Genomic DNA, 18,842 nt, shown 5'->3' on the forward strand with positions numbered 1-18,842 from the left:
CTCTCTCTCTCTCTCCGTCTCTCTCTCTCTCTCAAAAATAAATAAACATTTTTTAAAAAGATGAAAAACGATAGAATGGAATAAAAAAGTTCACAGTACATTACATAATGTACAAGTAAGAATTGTTTTATATAACTTTTGTTACAATTATATATTATAAAAATATATAATATTTGTATTTATATATATATAATACATAATTGTATATTATATATACTAATATATCATTAAAACAAAAGTTATATGTTTCTATCTATACAAATATATGTGGGTTATTAAGTCTGCTGTAACACAAATTTCTTCCTATACAGATACAAATTTCCTTGCACAAAAAAATGTGCAGTAATATTATAGCCAGTTTATGGCCCTTTTCATACAAGATATTACTTAAGGCGGACATGGGAGATAAGATAAAGCTATCCTATTTCGCAATTTTGCTTAGGGTTGTACAGGGTAAGTGAAAGGATGCCCATTTAAGTTCCAGTATCACCTGCATTTTCTTTTTCCTGTAAATAACAGTACCAGGATAGGACATTTTTGAAATATCCTAAGAAATTGTCACATCTCTACACAAGGCTAAGGATGAGTTGGTGGCAGAATTACAAACTTAACTCTCAATCTGTTTGCCTTCTGTCAGTTTTAGACAGATAATTTTTTTTAATCGTTGTTTCAAGAAGTATCAATATACATGCATAGTATCAGTCCTGTCATCTAAAGTTCTTTATATAAGCAGGTGGTTTCGGACCTTGCCTGCAGCAATAGCCTTTGATCATTTAGGGGCTACTGATGTACCCTAGGCAGCTCCAGTTAAACAGTTATTTGTAGTCATTTAGATATACACCTTTATACTGTATCTTTAATCTTTTTGCACTTGTAATAGGCTCACAGTGAGAGAATATTTGAAAAGATTTTTCCCCCACAGTTATACTTCACCTTTTTCTTTCTGGGGACATACGTAGTGGTTTTTTTGCTGTATGAATGTAATTGAGATTATACATAAGCATGAATATTTGATAAATACAATTAGAGACAAGCCTAGTAAAATCATTTGAGATGGTTTCTACTAGAAGCTAAAGGCAACTGTTTCTATTTGGATGTAACTTTTGAACCTAAGATCTGGAGTTCCTCAGGAATCCCAGAGTAATAAAGATATCTGTTTCCCTCCATATATGATTTACGAAAAATAGAATATAGTGTATGAAGTGGTTAAGGAGGAGGAGAACACAAAACCAAAGGACTGGTCAGTTTGATCCCTACTGTTTTCACATAAAGGCTCATATATTCCCAGTTTGTAGGGATCAACAGCCACAAACCCAGAGATGCCACAACAAATCCCATGTAGTACATGAATGTGTGGTACAGCTCACGTGCATGCTGGTGGCAGGATGCGGGATGAGTTCACCAAGAAACTTCTAGTCAGACGGCTACATGAACTGGGAGGAAAATGTATCGATATTGGTCACAAGGAGGACTGTTCTTGAATCTTGGCTCTGCCATTTCTTCTAGCTACTACTATAGACCAATTATTTGGCTTTTCTATGAATAACTTTCCTACTTGTACAACCAGAATGATAATACTGTATCAGTCAGAAGTGTTTATTGTCAGTGACAGAGCTCAGATCAGCTTAAACAGAAATACAGGTTTTGTTTTTGTTTTTTGGCTCAGCTAATAGAAAACCCAGAGGCATACCAGCATCAGAGGAGCTGCTTGATTTAGGGTCATAAGTCTTTTCATGGTTAGGGGTAGGGGTAGTTTCCAGCTCTCTTTCTCTGCATTACTCAGTTTTGCTGTTATCTTCTTTTGAATTTGGATATCATACAAATTGTATTAACAGCAGCAAAAGTGACTGAAAAGCATCCAAGTTATACAATCCCAGACTAAAGAACACAGAAAAGAGGGTATTTGAAAAAATAATTCCCACAGAAGAGTAGAAACCCAACTAGAACTTTCCTATCAAAGGCTCTTCTTGCAATAAATGTGATCACATGACAGCCTTTGAATGGCCACATGAGTGGGATACACTATTAGGGTCTGACCCAGAAACTGAAGGTCAGTCTATCCCACAGGTAAATTCTGGCTGAGAAGTGGTTCTTCTGAAAGAAATTCAGGTTTGGTTTAGAGGAAAAATGCTGGAGAGGCTGGCATCTGCTGGTTGTCACTTGACTACCCCACATCCATATACATTCCTCTTCCCATGAAGGGATGCCGAGGCCTATGTCAGATGTGCTTGATCCATCTGCCCTCCAGGGAGACCATCCAGACCCGCACCCCTGAGTGGGCTTGGTGGTTCAGCACTAGCCTGTCTTCTGGAGGGCCTGCTGTGTGCCTGGCTCTCGGCCAACTCCTGGGAACCACCCTCGGGGGTTCTCCCTCTGTTACTAATGAGTGAGACCGTTTTGTACACCTGGGGCACCCAGCCATGCTTTAGCAACTTGTTAAGACAGCGTGTGCAGACATCTGGTGGATACTGGTTTCCTTCTAGGGCTCTTCGTTTCAGAAATCATGGCAGGGAAGAGAGCCGACATACCCAGTCCCCGATAAAAGTCCTGTTCTCCGAGTCAAGAGGACCTCCTTGGTCAGAAATACTTGGCTTGTGCCACAATTCTTTCTTGGAGGAACAGTGCACCCTGTGTGATTCCTTGAAGGAGGGCTTTGGAAACCTGTGTGTAGGGGTGCATGGGTGGCTCCATCTGGTTAAGCGTCCGACTCTTGATTTCAGCTCAGGTCATGACCTCACAGTTCATGAGATCAAGCCCCATATGGAGCTCTGAGCTGACAGCGTGCAGCCTGCTTGGGATAATTTCTTTCTCTGCCCCTCCCCCACTTGTGCCCACACACTCTCTCTCTTTCTCTTTCTCAAAAATAAATAAATAAATAAACTTAAAAAAAGAAGAAAAAAAGAAAAAAGAAACCTGTACCTAGCTCCTGACAGGCTCCATTCAAAGGTCTTGTCTCCCTTGCTGATCTTGCTTTGTTTCCTTTTTCTGTAATAAACATTAGTTCTGGGTTTTGTGAGTCCTTCTAGGGAATCATTAAAGGTGTGTGTGGTTGTACTACTTCCAAAAAAGTCACGTCTTACCATCCAGATCCAAAACTAGGGTTCTCTAGGTTAGTGGTAGGCAAACATGTATATATAAATTTATGCCAAATCTTAAATACATTTGCAGGTAATAACACTGTGACAATTACCTAGCTGTGTGAGCTGTTGTAGTGCAGCTGTAGATAATTCATAAACAAATGAGTGTGGCTGTTTCAGTACAATTTTATTTATAATGCAAGCAGTGGGAGAAGGTGTGGGCAGATCTGGTACACACACTGTAGTTTCTTGACTGCTACTCTAGTAGTGGGCCATATTCTCGACTTTGTTCAAATCTAACTTTCTGTAGTGTGATGATCTGACCAAATTTAGCTTGGAAGCTTAACTTCTTACAATGCAATCAATATAAAATGGAGGATAATGCATAAAAATATGTATATTAATCATGGTCTGTGACATGCATGTTTCTTGCTAGGCCTGCACAGCATAGACTCCTTGATCTGGGAGTAAATTCTCAATGAGCTCGCTGGTGCTTCTAAACCCGCCAAGAAGTATCTCTCTCTCTCTCTCTCTTTTTAATTTTATATATTTTTAAATTTACATCCAATTAGTTAGCATATAGTGCAACCAGCAACCCTCTGTTTGTTCTCCATATTTAAGAGTCTCTTATGTTTTGTCTCCCTCCCTGTTTTTATATTATTTTTGCTTTCCTTCCCTTATGTTAATCTGTTTTGTCCCTTAAAGTCCTCATATGAGTGAAGTCATAGGATATTTGTCTTTCTCTGACTGACTAATTTTGCTTAGCATAATACCCTCCAGTTCCATCCATGTAGTTGCAAATGGCAAGATTTCCTTCTTTTTGATTGCCAAGTAATACTGCGTTGTATATATATACCACATCTTCTTTACCCATTCGTCCATCGATGGACATTTGGGCTCTTTCCATTCTTTGGCTATTGTTGATAGTGCTGCTATAAACATGGGCATGCATATGTCCCTTCGAAACAGCACACCTGTATCCTTGGATAAGTACCTAGTAGTCAAATTGCTGGGTCATAGGGTAGTTCTATTTTTAGTTTTTGAGGAACCTCCATACTGGTTCCCAGAGTGGCTGCACCAGTTTGCATTCCCACCAGCAGTGCTAAAGAGATCCTCTTTCTCCGCATCCTCGCCAACATCTGTTGTTGCCTGAATTGTTAATGTTAGCCCTTCTGGCAGGTGTGAGGTGGTATCTCATTGTGGCTTTTATTTGTATTTGCCTGATGATGAGTGATGTTGAGCATTTTTTCCATGTTTCTGTTGGCCATCTGGATGTCTTCTTTGGAGAGGTGTCTATTCATGTCTTTTGACCATTTCTTCACTGGACTATTTGTTTTTTGGGTGGTGAGTTTGAGAAGTTCTTTATAGATTTTGGATACTAACCCTTTACCTGATATGTCGTTTGCAAATATCTTCTCCCATTCTGTCAGTTGCCTTTTAGTTTTGCTGATGGTTTCCTTCGCTTTGCAGAAGCTTTTTATTTTGATGAGGTCCCAATAGTTCATTTTTGCTTTTGTTTCCCTTGCCTCTGGAGATGTGTTGAGTAAGAAGTTGTTGCGACCGAGGTCAAAGAGGTTTTCGCCTGCTTTCTCCTCGAGGATTTTGATGGCTTCCTGTCTTATGTTTAGGCCTTTCATCCATTTTGAGTTTATTTTTGTGTATGGTGTAAGGAAGTGGTCTAGTTTCATTTTCCTGCATGTTGCTGTCCAGTTTTCCCAACACCATTTGCTAAAGGGACTGTCTTTATTCCATTGGATACTCTTTCCTGCTTTGTCAAAGATTAGTTGGCTATGAGTTTGTGGGTTCATTTCTGGGTTCTCTTTTCTGTTCTATTGATCTGAGTGTCTGTTTTTGTGCCAGTACCATACTGTCTTGATGATTACAGCTTTATAATACAGCTTGAAGTCCGGGATTGTACTGCCTACTGCTTTGATTTCTTAATTTTTTTAATGTTTATTTATTTCTGAGACAGAAAGAGACAGAGCATGAGTGTGGGAGGGGCAGACAGAGAGGGAGACACAGAATCAGAAGCAGGCTCCAGGTTTTGAGCTGTCAGCACAGAGCCAGACACGGGGCTTGAACTCACAACCCGTGAGACCATGACCTGAGCCGAAGTCCGCCGCTCAACCGACTGAGCCACCCAGGCGGCCTTTGATTTTCTTTTTCAACATTGCTTTGGCTATTCAGGGTCTTTCTGGTTCCATACAAATTTTAGGATTGTTTGTTTTAACTCTGTGAAGAATGCTGGTGTTATTTTGATAGGGATTGTACTGAATATGTAGATTGATTTGGGGAGTATTGACATTTTAACAATATTTGTTCCTCCTATCCAGGAGCATGGGATCTTTCCATTTTTTTTGTGTCTTCTTCAATTTCATTCATAACCTTTCTATAGTTTTCAATGTATCGGTTTTTCACCTCTTTGGTTAGATTTATTCCTAAGTATTTTATGGTTTTTGTGCAATTATAAATGGGATTGATTCCTTGATTTTTCTTTCTGTTGCTTCATTGTTGGTGTATAGAAATGCAACCGATTTCTGTGCATTGATTTTATAACCAGTGACTTTGCTGAATTCATGGATCAGTTCTAGCAGTTTTTTGGTGGAATCTTTTGGGTTTTCCCTATAGAGTATCATGTCACCTGCAATGAGTGAAAGTTTGACTTCCTCCTGGCCAATTTGGATGCCTTTTATTTCTTTGTGTTGTTTGATTGCTGAGGATAAGACTTCCAATACTATGTTGGACAACAGTGGTGAGACAGGACATCCCTGTCTTGTTCCTGACCTTAGGAGGAAAGCTCTCAGTTTTTCCCCATTGAGGATGATATTTGTGTTGGGTCTTTCATGTATGGCTTTTATGATCTTGAGGTCTGGTCCTTCCATCCCTACTTTCTTGAGGGTTTTTATCAAGAAAGGATGCTGTATTTTGTCAAATGCTTTGTCTGCATCTATTGAGAAGACCATGTGGTTCTTGTCCTTTCTTTTAATGATGTGATTAATCACATTGAATGTTTTACAGATATTGAACCAGCCCTGCATCCCAGGTATAAATCCCACTTGGTCATGGTGAATAATTCTTTTTAATGTATTATTGGATACGGCTGGGTAATATCTTGTTGAGGATTTTTGCGTCTGTGTTCATCAGGGAAATTGGTCTATAGTTCTCCTTTTTAGTGGGGTCTATGTCTGGTTTTGGAATCAAGGTAATGCTGGCTTCACAGAAAGAGTATGGAAGTTTTCATTCTATTTCTAGTTTTTGGAACAGCTTCAAGAGAATAGGTGTCAACTCTACCTTAAATGTTTGGTAGAATTCCCCTGGAAAGCCATCTGGCCCTAGACTCTTGTTTTTTGGGAGATTTCTGACTACTGATTCAATTTCCTTACTGGTAATGGATCTGTTCAAATTTTCTATTTCTTCCTGTTCCAGTTTTGGTAGTGTATATGTTTCTAGGAATTTGTCTATTTTTTCCAGATTGCCCATTTTATTGCATATAATTGCTCATAATATTCTCTTATTATTGTTTTTATTTCTGCTGTGTTGGTTGTGATCTCTCCTCTTTCATTCTTGATTTTATTTATTTGGGTCCTTTCCTTTTTCTTTTTGATCAAACTGGTTAGTGGTTTATCAATTTTGTTAATGCTTTCAAAGAACCAGCTTCTGGTTTCATTGATCTGTTCTACTGTTTTTTTTGGTTTTGATAGCATTGATTTCTGCTCTAATCTTTATTATTTCTGGTCTTCTGCTGGTTTTGGGTTTTATTTGCTGTTCTTTTTCCAGCTCTTTAAGGTGTAAGGTTAGGTTGTGTATCTGAGATCTTTCTTCCTTCTTTAGGAAGGCCTGAATTGCTATATACTTTCCTCTTATGACCGCCTTTGCTGCATCCCAGAGGTTTTGGGTTGTGGTATTATCATTTTCATTGGCTTCCATATACTTTTTAATTTCCTCTTTCATTTCTTGTGTGGCCCATTCATTCTTTAGTAGGATGTTCTTTAGTCTCCAAGTATTTGTTACCTTTCCAAATTTTTTCTTGTGGTTGATTTTGAGTTTCATAGCGTTGTGGTCTGAAAATATGCACGGTATGATTTCGATGTTTTTGTACTTGCTGAGGGTAGATTTGTGTCCCAGTGTATGGTCTATTCTGGAGAACATTCCATGTGCACTGGAGAAGAATGTATATTCTGCTGCTTTAGGATAAAATGTTCTGAATATATCTGTTAAATCCATCTGGTCCTGTGTATCATTCAAAGCCATTGTTTCCTTGTTGATTTTTTGAGTAGATGATCTGTCCATTGCTGTGAGTGGGGGGGTTGAAGTCACCTACTATTATGGTATTACTATCAATGAGTTTCTTTATATTTGTGATCCAGTGATTTATATATTTGGGTGCTGCCACATTTGGCACATAAATGTTTAAAATTGTTAGGTCTTCTTGGTGGATAGACCCCTTAATTATGATATAATGCCCTTGTTCATCTCTTGATACAGTCTTTATTTTAAAGTCTAAATTGTCTGATATAAGTATGACTACTCTGGCTTTCTTTTGTTGACTATTAGCATGATACCTTGTTCTCCATCCCCTTACTTCCAATATGAAGGTGTCTTTAGGTCTAAAGTGGATCTCTTGTAAACAGCATATAGATGGATCTTGGTTTCTTATCCATTCTGTTACCTTATGTGTTTTGATAGGAGCATTGAGTCCATTGACGTTTAGAGTGAGTTCTGAAAGATATGAATGTATTGCCATTATGTTGCTTGTAGAGTTGGGGTTTCTGGTGGTGTTCCCTGGTCCTTTCTAATCTTTGTTGCTTTTGGTATGTATGTATGTATGTATGTATGTATTTTTTCATCTTTTCTCCCCTCAGAGAGTCCCCCTTAATATTTCTTGAAGGGCTCATTTAGTGGTCACAAATTCCTTTAATTTTTGTTTGCCTGGGAAACATTTATTTGTCCTTCTATTTTGAATGACAGCCTTGCTGGATAAAGAATTCTTGGCTGCATATTTTTCTGATTCAGCACATTGAATAAATCCTGCTACTACTTTTTGGCCTGCCACGTTTCTGTGGATAGGTCTGCTGCAAACCTGATGTGTCTTCCCTTGTAGGTTAAGGCCTTTTTTCTCTTGCTGCTTTCATGATTCTCTCCTTGCATGAGTATTTGTGAATTTGACTATGGTATGCCTTGCTGATTGTGGTTTTTGTTGAATCTAATGTGAGTCCTCTGTGCTTCCTGGATTTTGATGGCTATGTCTTTCCCCACGTTAGGAAAGTTTTCTGCTATAATTTGCTCACATAATCCTTCTGCCCCTATTTCTCTCTCTTCCTCTTCTGGGACCCCTATGATTCTGATATTGTTCCTTTTTAATGAGTCACTAATTTCTCTAATTCTTAAATTGTGCTCTTTTTCCTTAATCTCCCTCTTTTTTTCTGCTTCAGTATTCTCCATAAGTTTGTCCTCTATATTGCTGATTCTCTGTTGTGCCTCATCCATCCTTGCCACCATGGCATCCATTTGAGATTGCAGCTCATTTATAGCATTTTTTATTTCATCCTGACTAGCTTTTACTTCTTTTATCTCCGCAGAAAGGGACTGTAATTTATTTTAGACTCCAGCTAGTCTTCTTATTATCATTATTCTCAACTCTGGTTCAGACATCTTGCTTGTATCTGTGTTGGTTAAGTCCCTGGCTGTCGTTTCTTCCTGCTCTTTCTTTTGAGGTGAATTCCTTTGTTTCATCATTTTGAAGGGAGAAAAGGAATTATTGAGGTAGAAAAAATTAAAATAAAAAAATTAAAAATTAAAAATATTAAAATTAAAAAAAAATAAACACACACACACAAAATTGAATAAATGATGCTAGTTCCTAGGTGTGTTTTGGTCTGGATGTTAAAAGTGGCTTGATAGATTATAGAAAAAAGGGGGAAAAAAGAAGGAAATTGTTTGAAATTTTGAAAAAATGAATATACTAAAGTAGACCAAAATGAAATGATGGAAGTAAAATAGAGTTTGAAAAAAATTACACAAAAGTAAAAAATATAGTAGAAAAAATTTAAAAATATTTTATTTCATATAGAAAATAAAAGTGCATTTTTTCCCTTTCTGTATTAAAAAAAAATAAAAGAAACGATAAAGAAAAAAAAGGAAGAAAGAAAGAAAATTGAATAGATATACTGGCTAACACACTGAAATATGACTGAAATTACTTCCTTTTCCCCTAGAAGTCAAACTATGAAGCACTTTATAGTCCATAAACTAAGCTGGCAGTGAGACTTGTGTTCTTGAAGAGCAAGGTTGGCCCAGTTGGGTGGGGCTTAGTGTAATGGCTCTGTTCTCCACTAGATGGTGCTGCTAGCCTACTGGGGTGGATTGTTTTGGTGCTTGTCGTGCGTATGTGCATGCGCGGGAGTGGTGAAAATGGCGTTACCCAGGTACCCAGTCTCTAGTATTGGAACTCTGTTCTTCCCAATCAGCAATCACACCCCCATCCTTCGTCTTCGGCTTTGTCCGCTCCCCGCTTCCACACTGTCTGTGACCAAGCCCCCGGCAGCACCTCCCTTCCGAGTTTTGTTTCAGATGCAGCTGCATTCCCTGGCTCCTTACTTCTGAGGGACTGCGGTTTTGATCTGTTCTGCCCCTCTGTGGAGGGTCTCACTGAGCGATGAGCCAAATGTCGGCTGCACCCAGGGACGCTTGCTGGGCCCTGCTGCTGCCGGTGCCCCTAGACTGCAGCCGGGTGCCAGCCCGCCCCAGAAAAAGTTTGCGAGACAGTGTAGCAGCAGTGTTTCAGGGATTATGGAAAATCACAACACACATCTGGCACCAGGCTTCACCCTCCAATGACCTTGTTCCAGCACCAGTGAATGTGGCTGTTCTCTGGGGTCTGCTAGGCCCAGGTGGCCTCACAGGCTCTACAAAATGCCCTTCCAGCAGTGGAACGGCTTCTCCCATGTGCCCCAAGAACCTCCCAGACCCCACTCTCCTCCTGGGGATTCACCCTTCCCACCAGAGCACCGCCAGGTATTAGCAGACTTTCAGACTATGTGCTCCCCTTGTTTACAGTCTTAATGGAATTTAAACCCTCTCCTTTCTCCTTTCTCCTTAGTTCAGTTCCTGTGGCTGTTTCCAATTTTCCACTTTCTCTCCAGCTGCTTTTGGGGAGGGGTGCTTTTCCTGAATCCTCCCCTGTCTCTGTTCTCTCTCTGCACACAAAAGCGGCTCCCTGCCCTCCGTGGCTTCTGTCTCCCCAAGTTCACCTCTCCGTGCCACATACCTGTTGAGTTCTGTGGTTCAGGTTGTGCAGATTGTTGTGTTAATCCTCAGATCAGTTTTCTAGGTGTGCAGGATGGTTTAGTGTTGGTCTGGCTGTATTTCATGGACTCGAGACACACAGAAAACTTGCATGCTGTTCTGCCATCTTGGCTCCTCCCCGGAAGTATCTCTCTTAACCATTGTCACTGTGATCACCTCTTGTGTAGGCATTTGAGTGGTATTTACCTTTAGAGCTTCACACAGCACCCCTTGGGGGTACAGCCATCAACATCCTTAATTTCTCACTAATTGGTTGCAGGTTTGTCTTCAAACTATTTCCTTAATACTTTAATTGAATTTTAAGCAGGCTTTAAACTCCTTTTATTAAACATCAAAGGATAGTGAACAAAACCAGAAATGTTATTAGATAATGGCCTTTGAGCATATAACCTGGCATCAGTTTATTTACCAGAAATAGGTGTTTGTTTAATGCCCTTTCCCTGTTCTCTTTTTGGGAGCAATTCAGAGCAATAGGTTGATAGTTGGGGGGTGGTGGGGTCATTTATCTGCATCTTTGCAATGAAAGGGGATGGTCCCTTTTGTATTTAGAAATGAACAAGAGTTTTCTTGGGAGGTGCCTAGGCATTAGGATTTGTTTAAGGCCCGAATCTTATCACATGCTAATATCTCTTCCCTATGATTTTTATTGCAACTGATTTTAGCTTGGGCTGATAATTCAGTTTTTTTCCACCAGTTGCAAAGTAAACTTGCAGTCAATTTTGATTGCTTGGAGTAGACCAAAACAATCACTCAGAGATCTGTGAATCTTTTTTTTTTTTTTTTTTTTCTGGACCACATTATTGTCTTTTCTATAGATACTTACAGAAGAGTGCTTTGGTCTTTTCATCAATAAAATGGAGATAATAATTGTAGCTGTGTTGTTAGTAGGATGTAATGGGAAGTTGCTCATATCAGAGGGCTAAAAGCTATCAGCAGAAGGTAGGAAGGGGAAGGGACAGGGACAGGGAAAGTCTGTGTTTTGTTTTACACAACCAGAAATTCCCACCCTAAAGCCTTCTAGGTGTTTCACCTGATACCCCTGGCTAGGTATTTCACTTGGTAGCCCCTTTTTTGAGCCAGTTTGAGCTGGTTCGGAGCTGAGGATCTGCATACAAGCCCCCCAAGTTCATCCGAAGTTACCCTTAGCTCGTTATAATACTAAAGTCAGGGTTTTCCACGATTTTTTTTTGAATATACGATATATGCCCTAGCATGTTGACATGCTAGGCATGCACAATTGAACCAAAGTATCTATTACCAAAGTAATAGAATATGTATAAGTTCCTTAATGTGTATGCAAGTTCCTGGTCCCCAACACCAATACACTGAATAAAAGCCTTCTTTACCAACTCCAAGGGGAGACAGTGTTTTGAGAGCGATCTCCCTGTCTCCTTACTTGTAACAAGTAATGAAAGTTTGTTGCTTTCAGTAGTTTCTTAGGTTGTGTTTGATTTAATGCACCCCAAGAGGAAAACTCCTTGAATCTGGTTACAGTGTCTTCAGTTATTATGAGTGTTAAATGAGCTAATAGAAGTAAACTGTTAGAAAAATGCCTGGTGCATAGTAAATTGTTAATATATGATGGCCAAAAAAAAAAAAAGGTCATAAGCAGCCAACACACTCGTATCTTGAATATTTCCTACTGAATCCTTCAGTGCTTCAGCCTCAGTAGATACATGGTCTGAGCATAAAGCTCCAACAGCTGCCAGTTTTCATATAGCAGAGGGTGCCAGTTTCTTAGCTCTAGTAACAGGATCTTCATTACTTTTTTCCCTACTTCAATTTAGCCAGTGCTGTCTGTTAAAATTCTCTTTTGATACCCCATTCCTGGTTCTCAACTCTATATGATTAAGAATCATTTCCAAAAGGTGGAAAATACAAATCAAAATGGCTTATCCAAAAACAAAGAGCTGAGGATTCTGTTAGCTCACAGAGAAGTTCAAGGGAAACAAAAGCTGTTGCTTAATCTAGAGGTTCCTGATATCATCAGAGCTTCAGTTATATATTTCTCAATGAGTTCCTTGGCTCTACTCTTCTTCATTGATCAGTGACATTTTTAGGTTGTCTTCCATCCAGTTGTTAAGATAGTTAAATGGCTAAGAGAAGTTAGATCCTCCCCTACACTCACGACGCTATCCAGAATTTAGACCCATGCTGGTTGCGACTGCCTGTTAAAAGCATGAACTGACACGTATTAAAAATTTTAAGAGTTTATTTGAGGAAAAATTAATTTGCATTAGGCAGCACCAAACCAGAAGTGGTCAGGAGTGCTGAACAGGTGAGAGCCCAGGGAGACACTTTTATAAAGAAAAGGTGGGAGCGAAATAAGGAAGTTATTGATTGGCTATAGCTTAATGCCTAGTTGGTTATTTATGACTGGTTGTCCTTAGAGTTTCAATTTCATAGCCTTGAAATTTATGGCTTTAGATTTTAGTTTTTTACATAGGCTCCTAGGGCATTACAGCCACCTCAGTCTAATGGCCATCTTGTTTATTTATTTAACACTCAAAGAAGAGGGGAGGCTCCTTATGAGGGCATAAGCTCTTCACTTACTCAACTATTGTGCAAGATAGAGATTCCATCTATCTTGATGACTGTGTGTGACAGCTCTAGCATACTGGATACAAAAACTCCATTCCCATTCGCGTGTAATATACTTTCCTTTGTTTTTGAGACTGGGAAGTTTAAGACAGTTTCTGGACCCCATTTCAGATGATACATTTCTGTCAACAGAGCCACTGATGTAACATTTGCAAGGTAGGAAGAAGCCAGTCTCCACTTTTTGCTTCATCTAGTTCTGTAGGTAAGCACAATTGTGGAGATTTTGTTTGTTTGCTCTTTCTTCATCAATGTTGTTAGAGTTTCCAGAATTCAGTTTTTGTCTCAGGAGTGTCAAGAAACAGGAAATGGGGTTTGAATTTTAGTTGAGGTGATGTGATCTTGGGGCCAACAGCCTGGAAATGATACTGGAGTTAGCAATTGAACGAGTAGCTTTCTGCTTACCCAGCTTTCTGGTAACAAGGTAAGTAACTATGTTAGGACGGTTCTTTTATAGTGAATTTTCTGAGAATCATTTCTAAAGACTGAGACTTGGTTTGGCTTCTTCAGCTCCTCCAATGATTTTGTAAGCACCCTCTATGTAATGCCTTTCTGCTTAAACTGTCTAGAATAGTTTCTGTTGTCTGCACCTGAATCCATGCCCTGCTATATTCGAAGTGCCTAGAATGATAGTTGGCATATTGTATGTAAACACAAATTACTTATCACCTGGCTGATATTTCTTCCAGAAACCTCTACCACCAAACTTCTTGTTTTTTATTGAGTGAAATTAGTACCGATAAGATACCAGTTATGGGCTGAAATATTAGGATCAGGTGATGGGCTACACTGAGCACTGGAATGGAGGGTCGAGTATAGTTAACCATATGGCTGAGACTGAAGGAACAAAAATTCCCTAAAACAATCTAGTTGTTTTCAAAGAGTAGGAAATAGCACCTGGGGAGGCAAACAATGAATATGTAGTAGAAAGGCCTACCTTAAAATATTGTTTAAACATTTTATTTATTTTTGAGAGAGAGAGAGAGAGAGAGAGAACAAGTGGAGAGAGGGGCAGAGACAGACAGAAACCAAAGGAGGCTCCAGGCTCTGAGCTGTCAGCACAGACCCTGATGCGGGGCTCAAACTAACGAACTGCGAGATCGTGACCTGAGCCGAAGTCGAACACTTAACCACCTGAGCCACCCAGGCTCCCCAGAATGGCCTACTTTTAAAGAATTGTGTGCATCCCAAAAGCACCACATATGGGATATTGGGAGCACAGTAAAAATGAATTGTTTGAGACAATTGTATATACACCCTCTCTCCGCATCAGTTACTCATCCCATCTCCAGTAGTATCAGAATCTCAAGTTTTAGTCTGAGGACATTGCTCCTCAAGTTCTCTAGCAGCTAGGTATAAACCAGTGACTAAGTTATGGGCAATGAGATGTAAGCAAAAGTTTTGTGTGTGACTTCTAAGAGAGTTCCTTACTGGGGAAGAGGCAAATATCATTTTCACCCTTCTACTTTTTCACTTTGCTGGCTTATAACACAGATGTGATGGTTGGAGTTCTGGCAGCTATTTTGGACTAGGAGGTGACCTTGATGATGTAATGGAAGAAGAAGGTCTTGATCTCATTATAATTAATAAGCCATCATAGCAATTCTGGATAGTTGATTTCCAAAATCTTTTTTTGAGGGATAGAAAATCTATTTTGTTTAATCCAGTGCTGTTTTAAAGGCTTTCTATCTAATGCAGATGAATCTGATCATATCTAATACAGATATATTCAGGTCTTAAGGGATGGGGATGTGACTTTAAATTCTGTAAGAGAAGGCACCTTATAGACTTATGAAAGAAAATAGAAATGGAAAAATTGGACAAAATCAGAATAAGCAGTGAAGAATGTAGGGCAATTTTCTCAGCGTCAAATGTTAAAATCATCTTGTTGCTGATATTTATCTTTAAAACTTTCTGTACAGCATCTGAGTCTTCTTCCATTTTTTGAGTGTAATATATTGTGATCTTGGCTACTAGATCAATCAGACCACTCAGTAATCAGACCACTCACTCTGGAACTTAAATCAAAAGCAAATGATGCCAGGGAGGGAGAGCAGTAGAAAGTCCTTGGATGTGCCAGGGGAAAGTGTTGACACACAGCATCCAGTGTCAACAATGTGGGACAGTGAGATGTAGGGTTGAGAAATTAGTGGTGATAGCAACAGGGTTACTCTTTGCAGACGTTCTCTGGTTGGATTTTGGCTGTAGTTTTGTGAAAATTAACCAAAGGAAACCTCATTTAAAATGCAGCCAGGGGGCGCCTGGGTGGCGCAGTCGGTTAAGCGTCCGACTTCAGCCAGGTCACGATCTCGCGGTCCGTGAGTTCGAGCCCCGCGTCAGGCTCTGGGCTGATGGCTCGGAGCCTGGAGCCTGTTTCCGATTCTGTGTCTCCCTCTCTCTCTGCCCCTCCCCCGTTCATGCTCTGTCTCTCTCTGTCCCAAAAATAAATAAACGTTGAAAAAAAAAAAATTAAAAAAAAAAAAAATAAAAAAATAAAATAAAATGCAGCCAGGAGGCCAGCAGGGGGAGCTCTCTTACCCCACCACTTGTCAAAGACCACAGAAACTTTACTTTAGCTACTTTACTTTACTTACTTTACTTTAGATACTTTAGCTACTACTTTACCATCCCAGCAGGAAGAAGAAAGTTTTTCTCTTCCCATGACAACAGCCCAACCAATAAGAGCCTATCACAACTCAGCCAACGAAAAACCACTATACTTTGGACTCTCTGTTTACTCCTGTTTAAAGCAGCCACTCGGATTCCACTGCCCCCTTCTTTTTTAAGGAAGCCTCCCTTTCATTTGTTCCCGAACTTGCCTATTGTTTTGCCTTTACTTGCATTTCCTGTATTGCAGTTCTTTGGTCTTCCCAAATCCATTTTTGCTGGTAACATGCCTGGCAGTTTTATTGTTAAGGTTAACAGTTCTGGCTGTGTTCTGCTGCTTGGTTCTTGGTCTTCTCCAGTCTTCCTTATCTGCAGTTTGGGTTTGCATGGCTTCAGTTACCTACGGTCCACGGTCCACGGCAGTCTGGGCAGTTAGTCTTCCTTCTGAAGCATTGTCAGAAAGTCAATAGTAGTCTAACGCTGTGTCGCAATGCCTGCATCCTTTACTTCATCTCATTGCGTAGGTATTTTATTACCTCACATCATTACAAGAAGCAGGGTGAGTACAGTACAATAAGACATTTTCAGAGAGAGAGAGACTATATTCACATAACTTTTATTGAGTATATGTTACAACTGTTCTATTTTTATTTTTCATTATTGTCATTATCTCTTACTGTGTCTAATGTTTAAGTTAAACTTTATCGTAGGTTTGTATGTATAGGAAAAAAGTAGTACATGCAGAGTTCGGTTCTATCTTCGGTTTCAGGCATCCATTGGTGGGGGGATCTCAGAACATATCCCCCATGCATAAGGGGAGGTTACTGTAATTCAAATCTGGGAGCTCCCCAACACCTTTTTAAAAATCCTTTTACTTGCTTACATTAGCCAGAGTCAGTTTGTGTTGATTGCTAAAGTGAACTCTGTCTGATACTCATCTTCTAATAATCATGCAGGATGTAATGCTGCAATGACAAGCTTTGATTTAAATAAGAAATTTCAACCTGTCTTTTTTCCGAATTGATTTTAAATAACATCCATATGTTTCTCCAGGGGCGAGAAGTCTTAGGAGCCTCTTTGATTAGTCTTTTTGCCTTTCTAAATTCATGTTTCAAAACCAATTCATTTAAACTTGAAAAAGATGAATTTGGATTGAAATAATGAACCCATATGTTTCAAATGGATTTTGAATTTACCAAGAAAAAGACTCCCTAAATCCACACTTGATAAATACTCACTGAAACCTATTACAAATGTGACTTTATTTAATGTGTAATAAAGTAATGCACAATGAATGGGACATAGTTTCTGTGTTCAGGGATGTCGTTGTTTCCAAGATCTTGCCCATTTTTCAAGGAAACTTCTATTAAGTGCCTGGCTCATAGTAGGTCCTTAATAAACAGTTATTGATAATTGAATTCGATAAGAATAATAGGATAACTTTCATGGAATTCTGTTTATGTAAAACTCTTGCCCCTTAGACGGAAATAATTTAGCAGCAGGAGGGTCAATAGTAGTGGAAAATGATATATAAGCTGTGTAATTTTTTATGCTGGTTAACATGAGGGCTAGTAGATATTTTAAACACAACACAATTCTGCTTTCTGTTTGCAGTTTATTTAACATTTCAGTGTTCATTTCCAAGCACACAAAACTTCCTTTTTGCTGGTATCATCAATGAACATTTTCTAAACAGGCAGATGGATCTTATCAGGTGTGCATTCAGAATTTTCACCATGCTGTATTTCATCCCTTGAAGTACAATGCTTCCTGACCATATTAAGGAAGAGATATTATTACTGTTTATTTACTTTAATGCTTAATATCCCTCTGCCACTGATGGTTTGTTACATAGATTAAAATTTGTCCTTATTTTCTTTGAGAAGTATAGATTACCCATGTTTATAGTAAAATATCCTCAAATATCACAAAATGAAATTTGGAAATCACTGGCTTCAGAGTTTTGTTCCTGAACAATCACCAGCTTTTTACATTTTTGTTTTATCTTACATTCTTTTTGACAAAACTGCTTTCATTCCCTCCCCTCCCTCATTGTCACAAAAGAAAAATCTCTACTTTTTTGCTGTGTTCACTTGTCTGTGTTCCCTCCCAGACCGGAGCTTCTCAAGGTCAGGGCTGCTGGCACTTTTCTTCTTTCAGTAACACTGTCACCTTGCCTGGAATATATAGGTAGCATAATAGCCACTCAACGAAAGTCTGTTGTAGAGATGCAAGAGATAGAGATGGACTGGAAGCTTTTTACATGTGAGATAGTGCACTTAAGTGGAAAAAGCACAGACTTTGGGGTCAGAAACATCGTTTCAAATGATTTCTCTATTCCTTGTGTAATAAGTTATACTACTTTATTATTTACATAATAAGTAATATTACTGGCTCTTATACTGTCTGTGTCCTCAGTTACAAAGAAAAGATGAGTTGTTGAGAAGAGTAAGAGGAATAATTGTGTAACTTAGTTCCCTGACAGATGTATGGTAGGCACCAGTAATATTGCCCCCCTCCTCCTTTTTTTACTGGCATTAATACTAGGGAGTATTAAGCATATTATTTTACTTTAGTAGTGAAAGCATGGGGAAAGTGGTTGGGAAAACGGAGTTTAGGTGTTCATTTTGACCTTGAGTAAGTTTGTATAAGATCTCTAAACTCTCTGGGTCTTTGTTTCTTCCATCTTAAAAGGAAAATAACATCTATCAAAGGATAGAAGGTAATAAAATAAACAAGAAAAAAGGCCTTAAAATTTTAGCAACCATGGACATAAAAGGTGTTACCCTCTTTGTTTCTTTTAATTGTGCATAGCACAATATATTGCCATTTGTTACAATTAAAAATATATGTTCTTAGGTACAGGTACTTATTTTGAGGCTAAGAAGATATTACTAGAATGTCCCCCAAGGGCTCACAGAAAATGTTGATTTAGACATAATGATTACATTGAAAAGTAATCTTATGGAAGAAAGTACTCTGGTTAAAGAAGAGATTTTGAACATGATTGGACTAGAAGATTTTGGACAGATTGAAAAGAGAGCTAAGACAGGTGGTGAGGAATGGGTTTTGGAATATCAGATGTGAAATGACAAGGACAGGAACAGAGATTTAACTGTGGGGGAAAAAATACTAGAAACATATAATTGATTTTCCAAAGGAAAACTGTTCAGCTTGTCTTTGTGTGTAGAATTTTGCAATATGGTCTTTTATACATAGCTAACCCCTGACTAATAAAGCAGGGAGCAACTTGTT

Source organism: Lynx rufus, unplaced genomic scaffold (assembly GCF_022079265.1).
Source record: "Lynx rufus isolate CCGP_SWC_20201006 ecotype Redwood Valley unplaced genomic scaffold, mLynRuf1.p SCAF_6, whole genome shotgun sequence".
Lineage (NCBI taxonomy): Eukaryota > Metazoa > Chordata > Mammalia > Carnivora > Felidae > Lynx > Lynx rufus.